Source organism: Dromiciops gliroides, chromosome 3, assembly GCF_019393635.1.
Source record: "Dromiciops gliroides isolate mDroGli1 chromosome 3, mDroGli1.pri, whole genome shotgun sequence".
In the NCBI taxonomy this organism is placed as follows: Eukaryota; Metazoa; Chordata; class Mammalia; order Microbiotheria; family Microbiotheriidae; genus Dromiciops; species Dromiciops gliroides.
The window spans coordinates 422350177-422362824 of record NC_057863.1 but is presented as its reverse complement, the minus strand read 5'-3'; the positions used below and the strand labels follow the sequence as shown (position 1 = coordinate 422362824).

Here is a 12648-nt window from a genome sequence, read left to right as displayed (position 1 = left end):
GGATGTAAGCTCCTTGAGGTCACAGACCATCCTTCTTTTTATATATTTGTATCTTCAGTATTTAGCACAGGGCCCAGTGCAGTGTTTAATAAGTAGTTAGTTGATGACTAACTGATGAGATAGCTGAGAGATTAGACATCACCAGGAATTGTCACTATGCTACAACACCCAGGGAAGACACTGTAAGAAAGCATGCTAAATCACATGCCTTAGTTCCTGCCTCAGTGAAAAGAAAACATAACAAACTAGGAGTAAGATATGCAAAGCTATGAGGTATTATATGGAATTTATTATTTTTCTAGGCAGTTTTCTGATTCCCAGTAGAAGGTTTGAACTAGCTGGGAAAGAGGGTTACATCCAGATCTTGGTAAACTAATACTGTTAAATGTGTTCTTGATTTTGAACTCTCTTGATTCCTAAAATATAATGGTTTGTGGCTTCTCTTTTTTCCCCTCAAAACAATTATAAAAGTTTTAAAATACAGTCTCTTTAATGTCTTAAAACTGGAAAAACAGAAAGTGTGTATCTTCAGAATGATGAAGCATTAGTTCCAGCTTTACTTAGCTAGCAGGCTAATATATAAAATGATGTGTAGTCAAGCCAAACCATGGAATTGTAAATGTTATTAATTTTGTTAGCAATAATAACATAAAACAGGAATATTAAACAATGACATGTTCATTGTCATCTACAGGTGATTAGGAATTCTGCCTTGGGATTTTAGACCGATAGCTTCAATTAATAAGGCATGATAATGAAACCCGATTTTTAAAAGGGTAGGAATTCCTACTTCCTATGTAGACACTATTACTCAGATATTAGTGATTTTCTTTCTAAAGGGTAATGAAAGTTCTTTGTATTGCAATTGCATCTTGTTTACAAAACAACTGTTCTTTGAAACAAAAAGCTTGGGCAAAGGCTATCTCAGGGGAATAACTGTTTTTAGATCATAGAAGACATATGGAGGATATTTGAAGGATCACCCTGTATATGGACAGTGAGTCTATTTGTGGACAGTAAATATTTCTTGCCTATATATGGTAAAATATCTTTATTTAGAAAAGGGTGCATGTATATTTCTTAATAAAAATCTTTTTTCTAAGCATTGAAACAGTAATAGGAAGCACTGTTTCATCTCACTTGCAACTAATGCCTCAGCCTAGGGCAAAACAGGCATAATCCTCATTGTTTTCTGTCCTGGTCAGACCACATTTAGATTGTTGTTTTCAGATTTTGAATATACATTTTAGGAAAGCCATTGATAGGGCAGAGATCATGCAGATAGCACCTATTAAAATGATGCTTGAGATATTGCCCAATGAAAATCTGTTGAAACAACTGTAGATGTTTAACCTGGAGAAGAGATTTATGGGGGATGTGATAGTCTTTCAAATAATTGAACACAGCTATCAAGTAGAAGATGGATTGCACTTTTTTTATTTGGCCCCAGAGGGCAGAACTAAGAGCAATGGAAAGAGGTAAAGTTATGTTTTCTATAAGAAAAAAACACCATAATAATTAGATATTTGTAAAATTAAAATAAGCACAGCCAGGTGACAAAGTGGCTAGAGCACTGGGCTTGTTGTCAGGAAGACTCATCTTCCTGAGTTCAAAAATGGCCTCAGACACTTACACCTGTGTGATGTTGGGCAAATCACTTAACCCTTTTGTCTCAATTCCTCATCTGTAAAATAAGTTGGAGAAGGAAACAGCAAAAAGCTCCAGTATCTTTGCCAAGGGAATCCCAAATGGGGTCATAAAGAGTAGGACAAGACTGAAACAACTGAATAACAACACAACAAAATTGGAATGGATTGTCCCAGAAAGTGACAAGTTTGTCATTACTTGAATGCTCCAAACAAGGGCTGGATGAACATTTGCCAGGTATGTTGTAAAAAGGATCCTTATTAAGGTACAGGTTAAACTAAATGGCTTCCGAAGTCTCTTCTAATGTTGAGAATTTATTACTCTATGAAGAGAGGCCTCTGCACTCTAAGTAGTAATCCTTAAACATAAAGTTCTCTTGTCAACTCCTTTAGGAAAAATCATATTTTAAATTATTTCCATAAGTACTGTATTTCACCCATTTTCCAGTTATTCCAGAATTAAAATATGCCTATCTTTCTTTTTTTTAAGCAGCTGGATAAAATAAACCAAAAAGTGCCAGTGTTTCTGAGCTAGCTTGCTGAAGGAACACATACTAGGTTTTTTAGGAAGCCAACTAGAGTAGCTATGTTTTCTGAGTATCAACATGCCAGAAATAATTCAAATGCAGACTAAGCACTACCATGTATTTTGGGAAAAATCATTTAAATGTTGAGATGCCCTTTTAAGGGATGTACTATTTGTTCTTTATATAATTTAAGTTTATATAATAATAGTTTTATTTACAGTACATGACTTTTGGTAATTTTCCATCTAGACAGAAGCCAGAAAATTTGGGGTGAGAGAAGGTTAGAAGTAAGGAAGGCAAGTGGGTAGAGGAGAGCTTGTGAATACTTTAAGTTGGACACTATTTTGGACAAATTATTGGCTCTTTTACTTAAATACATTTGTTGCTGATGATTATAATCCTTTCACTTATACTAGCAAAATGTGATATGTTAGATTCCATTAATAGAGAATAGAAGGGTTTTACATGCTTCCTCTTTTCACTTCCTCTTTTTAAATATTATTGCCATGTTTTGAGATTAAGGATGATATAAGGACAGTGTCCTACCTCAGCACTTCTCTTTGGGAAGAAAAATACCCAAATATATCTCTGCACTAAGAAGGAAGATATTTCTTAATAAGATAGAATATGTTCTATTTTCAAAGAGCAAAGGCCTATAAAGTAAAGAGATCTCCAATCTAAGGAATGTTTTTAGTGGGGATATTTGTAGAATATTAAAACTGGAAAGGATGTTAAAAATCATCTTTTCTGACTCCACCTTTTTTTAGTAGATCTGTGAATTTATTGGCATAAACATTCTATTCAGCCATATCCATACTTTCTGTACAATTTACAGTCTTAGACAGTAGACTGGAGAGACAAGCTGACTAATTGACATACTAGTCACATAGCCAGTATAGGTCAGAAATGGGACTTGAACCTAGGTCTTCTTCTCTCTAAGACTTATTCTTATTACTATATGCTTCTCCAACCCTTTCATTTTATAGATGAGAGAACCAAGCCCCAAGAGGTAAAATTACTTATCCATGACGATACAGCTTTTTGGTGGCAAAGTCTAAAATAGAAGTTAAATATCCTGACTCTTATCCCTATAAGCCACATTCTTTCCTCCATATTAGAATCTCAATTTTAAAAATTACTTAGGGACAAAAGGGAGCTTGTACTTAATGGTTTATTGTGATTGATAGCAGTGAATCTATTGTAATGAGATCCATGAATGAATTCTGCATTTATAAAGAAATTTTATTTATTTTCATTATTTTCTTTTCCCATTTTAGTGGACAAAAGGCATTTAAAAATATGTGACTGTAAAAATGCTATTCATAGTTGATAATATATCAGTTCTGTTCTATATTTAAGTACTGTTTACACCCCTTTTAGAAGTCCTATATTCTTTGATAAACATATACCAAGAAACTTGGTAAATTACAATGAAGCAAATACATATAATTCATCACATTGAATAAAGCAAGACACGGTTCTCATGACAAAAGAGCTCATTTTGTATTATGCTGTATGAACATTTTTTAAAAATTGGCTTATTAACTTTCAGAAGTCACAAGTACATACTTTTTTATGTCTGTAGACCCCTTAGCAGTTTTATCCAGGAAGGCAATAAGAATGGACTTAAAGTTTGTGTAGGGAGGAAAGAGTTGGCAAGTCTGCCTGTTTCAACAAGTATTCTTTGCTAATTTAGTCCATTGTTCTGTTATGTGGGAGAAGGTTTCTACAATCTTCGTTAAATTATTGAACAACCTTCTCACTTACCCTATTTTGAAAGGTCATATTAGAATTCACTGAAACCTGAATCATGTTTCTACTATTGAAAAAATATATATGATAATGTATTTATATATAAAATATATCTAAATACTTAAGAAATGTAAATATATTGATATATTATCAGATATTACTAATATTAAGATACTTTATTCTCTTCTCTCTAATATTTTAAACATGTAAATATATCTTAATATATTTAAATTTTTAAATATTGGAGATAAGAGATAATAATCTAAGTATAATGTAATGGTAACAAGCATTGCAAATATTTTCTCCTTAGGACTGACCAATTTTTCTTATACTGATTTTTTATTTCAACATCAGATGGCTACTTCATAGACACATCTGTACCCCATACCAATGAAAACAAACATTCACTTTTTCCATAGAAATAGGGAAAAGCATATATGTCATGGTTAAAAGAAATCTACAGATAATTCCAGAGCCTTATTTCAACCAATAATTTAAAGCTCCCATCAATATTTTTAATGAGCTCTATAAAGGAAGCTAAATAATTGATTTCTCTCAGGTTGAGTTTTCAGAAAAGTTATAAATTCAAAAAGGTACATTTGATCATTCTGATTCAATCAGATTCTATGAATTCATTTGTCTAAAACAATATTGAGAAACCAATCTGAAGAATATTTAGAGGAAAAATTTTAGGTTGATTAAAATAATGGAAAATGGGTTATATGAGGAAGGATTTGGGGGATTATCTTTTCCTATTGAAGAGAATCCTAAGGGATTATATATTGATTCTAGAGATGAGGAAACTATGACTCCTAAAATACCAAAATAATTAACTTAGGCTTACATAGCAAGTAAATGTCAGTCTGGATTAGAACTCAGGTCCTTCATTTTTAAAGTCAACTATAGTGCATTATTATCCAAGTATGCTATTTATTATTATGGGATATAAATAAAATCAATAAATAAGACAATCCATTAAAATTTGAAATCTTAAATTTCCAAATATTCATCACCTGCATAACCATTCTCTTATCTTGACAAAGATACTTCAGTTTTCTAGGAAATACTATACCACATTATAACAAGAAACTATATTCTATCATCTAAGAATAATGAGATCTGAGTACTGTATTATGCGACCTCCCAAATTCCTCCAATCATTGAGATTTTCTCTGGTTATATTTAAGTCTGAATCTTCTACCCAACAGTTTTAAATCTTTTGTCTGCACATATGTGCATAATACAGGAACACATAAATATACACATGGGAGCATATTTTTTCCATAATAGGACTTTCAAAACATATTACCTTATTTTCAGTTATCAGGTTCCTCACTGATATGTAAAAAGGATCAGAATAAAAATGGGAAAGATATACATTGGCTTTGTGATTATTTTAATTCCTTTAAAAATTGTTACCTTATGAAATCAAATCTTTATAGTAAATTGCCTCACTGTTTCTCCAAATAATTTAGCTAGTATAAGGTAGAATGTTCTTTGTTTAAAAACAAACTTTATCATTTTCATTACAGTTACCTCAATCTCATAACTTTACTGTGATATACTAACCTAATATCTTCTTGCTCTTATAGAATTGGTTCCCTTCCAAGCACATTATCTCAAATACTTATCCCTGGAAAGAAAATGCACTTCAAAATATCACTTAATCATAGAGCTCAAAGTAGGTGTTAACAACCTGTCATTAAAACAAGGGTTTGCCCAGCTGTAAAACTCCAATATCCCTTATAAACTTGTGCCATAGAGTCCCAATTTATATTCACACTATATAAAATATTTTGGCTCTCCTCACACTGGATCTTTTTAGTCCTAAGTTACACACCTAGGGAATTTCCTTTAACTCTTTCAAAATAATGAAAAACTCTAGTTGCCAACACACTTTTTCATGCATTTCCTTCAGATTATTCAATTCTAATTTAACACTGATATGCCTTAAATAATGTTGCCTGATGAAAATAAATGATTTATTCATGATTGCAATAAGAAGAGTTACAATTTAAAAATACTACTATGAAGGACTTTTGAGGAATTTTTCAGCTTTTCTACAAAATTGAGAGGGGGAATGTTAACTATTAAATACTTGCAATGGCAATAGAGGATGCTAAAATTTAGTTGAATTATGGAACTATATCAATTTTCCTACCTAGAAATACCCACAGCATCACAGGGTGAGCTGATGAATCACTAGTGTTATAATGGGCTCTAGGGGCAGCTAGGTGGTGTTGTGGATAGAGCACTGGCCCTGAAGTTGGGAAGACCTGAGTTCAAATATAACCCCCAACACTTACTAGTTGTGTATCCTGATGAAGTCATTTAACCCCAATTGCCTTAAACATCTAGGGCCATCTTCAGTCATCCTGATCTATTTTTTGCCACTGGACCTAGATGGTTCTGGAGGAGAATGTGAGGCTGGTGACTTTGCATATCCCTCCCTCACTTAAGTCCAATTCAGTGCACATCATGATATCAACCTGATATCATGGTCTTGGAAAATTTAGGGCGAACAATAACAATAGTGAGCTACACAAGATTTAGAGGATGTCCCCAAGGAGACTGGGTCCCACCTCACACCCTGAGGAGGATTTACCAAAAAATAACCAGAAAACAAAAACAAGCCATGAAGGAATGTCACTGAAGGAGGGAATATTCTGCCCAATGCTACCTCCAAAAGGACCACTCTATCTATCATCCTGTCAGCTCATCTGCCCTAATAACTGGCAAGATGAATAAATACAATTATTATCAAAGAAATCACTTTGTAAACCTACAAAGTAATGATTTGATTGATGAAATGAAGCCAGAAGAAATTCAGCACCATTTCCCCCCACAAAAAAAAATGTTTAAAAGGCAATGATTTTAACTAGGTTGCTTAAAATGTTATAATATTCCCAATGAATTCTGAATAGTTTTTGATACGGATTGTGGACATGGTATCTAGGAGACAATTTATTTTATCCCTTTATGTTCAGCAAATACTATTCCTCCATTTTTAAAGGATTGGCCAATTTTTAACTTCCTTTGTAAATTCCCTACTTTTCACACTGAATATCTATTGGGATGTTTCATTTAATTATGGAAGTACTATGGAAAGAGTAAAAAAAGATGGGAATTCCACTGTTATGAAGAATGGGAGAAGGATTTTTTATGGAGGGTGTTCCTATCCAATCCAAAAACAATCTAACAAACATTTATTAAGTATCTTCTATGTCTAAGGCACTGTGTTGGTGCTGGGGGATACAAAGCAAGATCTTTGCTGGAAAAACACTTCACATTCAAAGATAATTTCTACAGAAAATATTAAAAGCTCGTGTATCCAGTTGAGAGAAATCATCACTTATTGGGCCAAAAATACCTGGATTGCTGTTTCAATTTTCCACCTTGTATAGCTAATAAAGACTCTGCTTTAAAGGAACACTTATGAGCTCTTTGTGGGATATGCAATCCAACTATTTGATTATCTCAAGGATTTATCTTATATTTAAATGACAGAAACAGAGGCTAAAGTATGCATGTTAATTGCACAAGTATATAAACTCCTCTCTGGGAATGATCTATATATTTCTGGGAACTGCATTACTCTTTCTGATCCTTAGAACACCATTTCATACACTAAAGCAATGAAACATATTTATAATTCCTTCAGATTCTCTGACACATAGACCAAAGGTTAGGTCTGTATATACCTGCCCTGAGAACGTTTCTTGCAGCTTGTACAAAAATGGAAAACATTGGTTCATTAGGCATTCCCTTTACATAAAAGCAACCTGGTAAATAAAAATAGATGGATAAACACAGGTACTTAGAAGGTACAGTTTACCATATTCCAGTTTTCCCTCAAATGAATGAAGGAATATTTTTTCATGTTATTATGCATGTTTTCTTTAAGAACATGGATGAATTCTCTTAACCTAGGCAACAATTTTGACTCATTTTGTAGCTTTCTGAGTAGGAGATAGCATGGCCTTTGTCAAACATTTGAAAGGTATTCAAAACTCCTGATGTTTTCTCTGTTTGTCCCTTAAAAAAAACACACCACAAAAGCTTTTTTTCCCTAATAAATTCACTTAAGAATTAAAACTGTATGAGAAAACATTTTAAAAGGTATTTAAAACCTATTATGTAGGCTGATAATAGTAATCTATGATACTACCTGCATTTCAAACAACATTACAAGCAATGATTTCCTTAAAGTCAAAGAAAGTCATTCCTTTTTGTTTCTATCATTGCTTCAGCCATTTTACCCAAAAAAGCTAGCAAAAGTATTTATTAAGTTCCTTTAAAATCTTAATTCAGTGTGTTGCACAAGTGCAGACTGATTAGTGAATATAAGCTGATTTTTTAAAATGTGGAAGTAAGGAAAATATAGATAAAATGAACCTAAATATTTCCATTAAGGAAAGAATTAGGGGGCAAATTACAGAGATAGGTTTTAAATTTAAATGAATTATGTGGATAAATTTTCAACTACACTTCAGATTCACATGTAGGTGTGTGTATACACACACATGCCCATACACATACATACACACACACATATCTATGTGTATATATAAACTTATTTCTGGTGATTTTTGTTTTCTAAAGTTCAGCAGAATACTTTTAGTAACCCAAGAAGATATTGCTAAAGGAGATAGGCTACTTCTGGGTGGCATGGAATAGCAAGGACATTGGAAGGTAGCAATAAGAGCTTTTCTGGGAAAACAAACAAACAAACAAAAAACATTTGAGGTATTGTAAAGATACTGATATCAGACCTGAGAAAAAGTTTATTTTACTGCACATATTCTTCACTTTTTAATATTCACTGAAATTTGCTTCTGGTTACATAAAACCAGTAAGGGAACACACTACCACCTTTAGTCATTAAGAGAAGCTTTCACACCAGTTTATAATGGAACAGTTTATCTTAACTGGCAAGGGAGTTTCTTGGTCTCCTAAACAAAGATTAGATATAGGATAAGGCTAATGCCTGAAAAGATCTTCAAAATGTATTTACTCAAAACGTTTTCCTAGGAAATCTGATTATTTTTATCCTAAAATCTTTAAAAAACCATGATCATAATGGGAAAAATAAAATTCAAGATTTGGGACATATCAACAGGCTTGCTTTTGTTAGCTAATATATGAAAACATAATAACTGTATGCTTTCAGTAAGTATCACCAATTCTCTCCCAAGCTGCTTAAAATACATTTACATTTACACAGTGGTCTCTGCATTCCCCAGGAAGCAAATTAGTTTGCCAAAATGAATTAAATAATAAACTCTGAATTAAAATCAGCCTTTTACTTTATTGCCTATGCCACTTTGTTTCCTTCAGTTACTTTTGAGAAGTTTCCAATTAGGTCCTAGGAACATTCTTAAAGACTGAATTATGGCCAAACTTCAACACTCTATCTTTGATATTTTTTATAGCAAAATAGTAAATTTGACTTATTCACTTTAAATATGGTTAGGCAATCAAGGAATTCTTTAATAAATCATGTAACAGTAATATGGGATACACATGTAATACACAGACACACATATACTATGAGTTATAGATTTCTATTTTTCACTAAAAAGTTGACTAATCTTGAGAATAATGATGCAACTCTTCAAAATTTAATATTAAATGTATTTTCCTAAGAGAAATGTTTACATAATGGTGAATAATATTATTCTAGAACTTTTATAAGCTTTAATATACTTTACTAAAAGCTGAAGAATCTTCTTTTGGGAAAACTACAAAGTGAATATGCTCTAAAGATAGCCATATTGGGAGCAGAAATCTGGGCTAGTCAAAGGATGTTTTTTTTTTTTAAATTATGGATTATGTTTTACATGTTTACAATTCAATTTTATATCATTTTCTGTTACCTCAAAATTAATTCAATTTATTGAATAAATACAAAATAATGTGGTTTTTATCTTCTGTATTTTTCTTAGCATCACTACTTCCTAACAAGATAGTATTGTTGACAAACAGAATAAATCCCAATATTTTCACATCAAGAAATATATTGAAAAATGAAGGAAAATTTGAGCAATTATACCAATAATAGATTTTTATTTAGTAGTTTAAATATTTTAGCTGAAAGTATGTTTTGGCTTAAAGCATCCATATCATTGCATTACCTTAATTTCCCTGTCTTAGGCACATATGATGACTCCATGCTGTCAATGCGGGATATCATGAGGAACAAATATATTTAAGATAGTAAAATAATTGCATCAGGACCACAGTAATTGATGGATTCATAAAAGGTATTGATTTTTAGAGGAAATGATTTTAAAGTACTGTGTGTATGTGCACATGTGTGCACATACATGCATATGTATGTGTTCCAAGTTATTTTAACCTTTGATTCAGTCTTTAGTTCCAGAAGATAAGTACTAAATGGTTCTTTTGTACTGTTATTTTTGCAGATCAAATTTATAAGTCATTTCAATTTGAAGACATTTAGTGAAAATAATATTGGATAAACACTACTCCCCTCACCCCCAATTCTCTAGGTATTTGTCTCTTTTTGGTCCATGGTTTCACTCTGTATTGTTGTAATGTGAAATATTTGGTTAAACACAACTTCCTAAAGAAAGGGATAAAGTCTTTAAGTATCATCAGAAATAAAATTATTTTAACATCTGTTCTAAGCACAGCCAAAACTAGAATATGTATGATTACCACTATGGCCTTCCTAATACCCATTCCAGGCTTCAAGAAGCTTTCAAAAGTAACCAAGAATCCCTCTCACCTGCCATTTCTGTATTTGTGTACCTCTTATTGCCAAAGAACTAGGCATAAGTAACATGTAAATTATGAGCAAGAGAATCATGTAGCTAAAATCTTGTGAAAAGTTATTTAGAAGCATCTGAGGTATTGAATAACCAGGGTAAAACTGCCAGGGAATTACACCGGATGAGAAAGTAGTCCCTTGTAATGTGTTAAAGTTATGGGTGATTAAGTCCAGGATTCCCATAATAGAAGCAAAAAGCAACAACAAAAAGACATAATTTCATGGATATCAAAACCTATCTTGATCAAAAGTGGCATCTTCCCCATCAATCAAGCACAACTTTGATATCCCATTTCCCTAAAATAAATAATGGTATTTAACAATCTACAAATTCTCTTAACCTATAAATTATATGGGTATTAAATTGTTGAATTCATTAGGACAATTTTTCTTGCCTGAAGGATCATTAATTCACTCAAAAAATAATTGTCACCAAAACCAGAAGTGAATAGTAATTATTCTATATATACTTATTTAAATTCTTATTAATTCATGGTCCCTCTCTTTTTATATTTTTATTCTTTTTCTGGATATCCCCATGCCTCCACTTCCCTTAACCCCCTTACAAACACATACACAGAGAAGCAATTAAGTCAGCAGACTATAAGTAGCACAATAGGAGGAAATACTGTATTCGCTATGAAGTGACATTAAAAATAAAAAGGGACATATCTTCAGAGCTTAAATCATATTCTCTACTAGCCCATTTTCCAACCTTTCAATAATGACTTTTTACCTAGAATACCACTCTAAAACTACTTTAATGCAAATACTTGGAATTTTGTAAAGGGATGGTTTAAAAACACAAAAAATGAAAACGGTATTAGAACTGCTTAAGAAGATATATGTGAGTTGAGGTGAACTGCAAGTAGAAATAAGTGTGATAAATGGAAGGCTAGTGCTTTTGCCCTTAATTGCCTGTTCAATAACAGTGGCAGTGAGAGTAGGAGACCTCAGGAGTAGAGAACCGGTAGAGTTTTTCATTTATTCTTACTCTTTCCTAAGAGTCTAAATTGTGCTGAGAGAGTTTAGAGACCTTTTTCTAAAACAATTGCTTTAATGTTTTCCAGCTGGCAAGAATAAAACTTGTTTAATATTAGGACTATAAGAAAATACAGCATAGCCCATAGCATAGTTACTTTTGGAGATCTAGTCCCACAAGAGCTCCTTTAAAGTCATACTTCTCTTTCTTGCTCCCCCCCCCAAAAAAATCTGAAATACTATTCAAAATTATAGGAGTATTTAGCAGTTAACAAGATTTCTACTTTTACTGTTGCACCCTATAGCTTATCTAACATACACTAATGAAAATGTTTCTAGCTTCTCCTAATGTTATTAACTAAAGCTCACGAAACAATCTCAAGTCAAATGACTGTATAATTTACAATATTTAGATATGCTTTAATAGGTACTCACCCAGCACAGTTCCTGAGGAATTTTTTTTTTTTTTTGTAAAATAGTCTTAGATGCAATTTGATTTTTCAGAGATTCTGCAGAAGAGATTCTCCCCCTCAGGCAAGGTGGGGGAACAGCAAAAGACTTGCAATTTGATCCTGCAAGCTGGGTGTAATCCAGTTATCAGAGCCTGGTGATCTTAATGGAAGAGGTTACACTGCTCTACTGTGGAGAGAGGGCTTGTTCTGAGTAGAATTGGAAGTGTTGTCAGATTGTAAGTGATCAGCAGCAGAAGGGAAACATCAGAGCTTCCTGTTACATCACTCTGACCCCGCCTGCATTTAGTGTTAGATTACTTTCTTGCTCAAATAGCACACCCCAGGAAATCTGTGCTCCTCTCCTCTCAGGCAGGAGCAAGAAGCAGCCTGAGCAAAAACAGTTCCTAAAGTCATGAATACATTGTTACCAGCAAAGACTGCCTGGCTTGCATCTTCCCTGTGTTCTGTTAGGACTTGTCAAGCAGATACATCAGTGA

General features: G+C 32.8%; 1 protein-coding gene across 3 annotated transcripts in view; it reads right to left on the bottom strand.

Annotated features, from left to right (window-relative positions):
* Nucleotides 1-12365, bottom strand: part of CALCRL (calcitonin receptor like receptor) — a 116374-nt gene extending 104009 nt beyond the window's left edge. For all 3 annotated transcript variants that reach the window (XM_043990996.1, XM_043990994.1, XM_043990997.1), the window contains exon 1: nt 12135-12365. The gene's annotated coding sequence lies outside the window, so the exon portion shown is untranslated. The remainder of the gene's footprint in view (nt 1-12134) is intronic.
* Nucleotides 12366-12648: the final 283 nt, after the last annotated feature.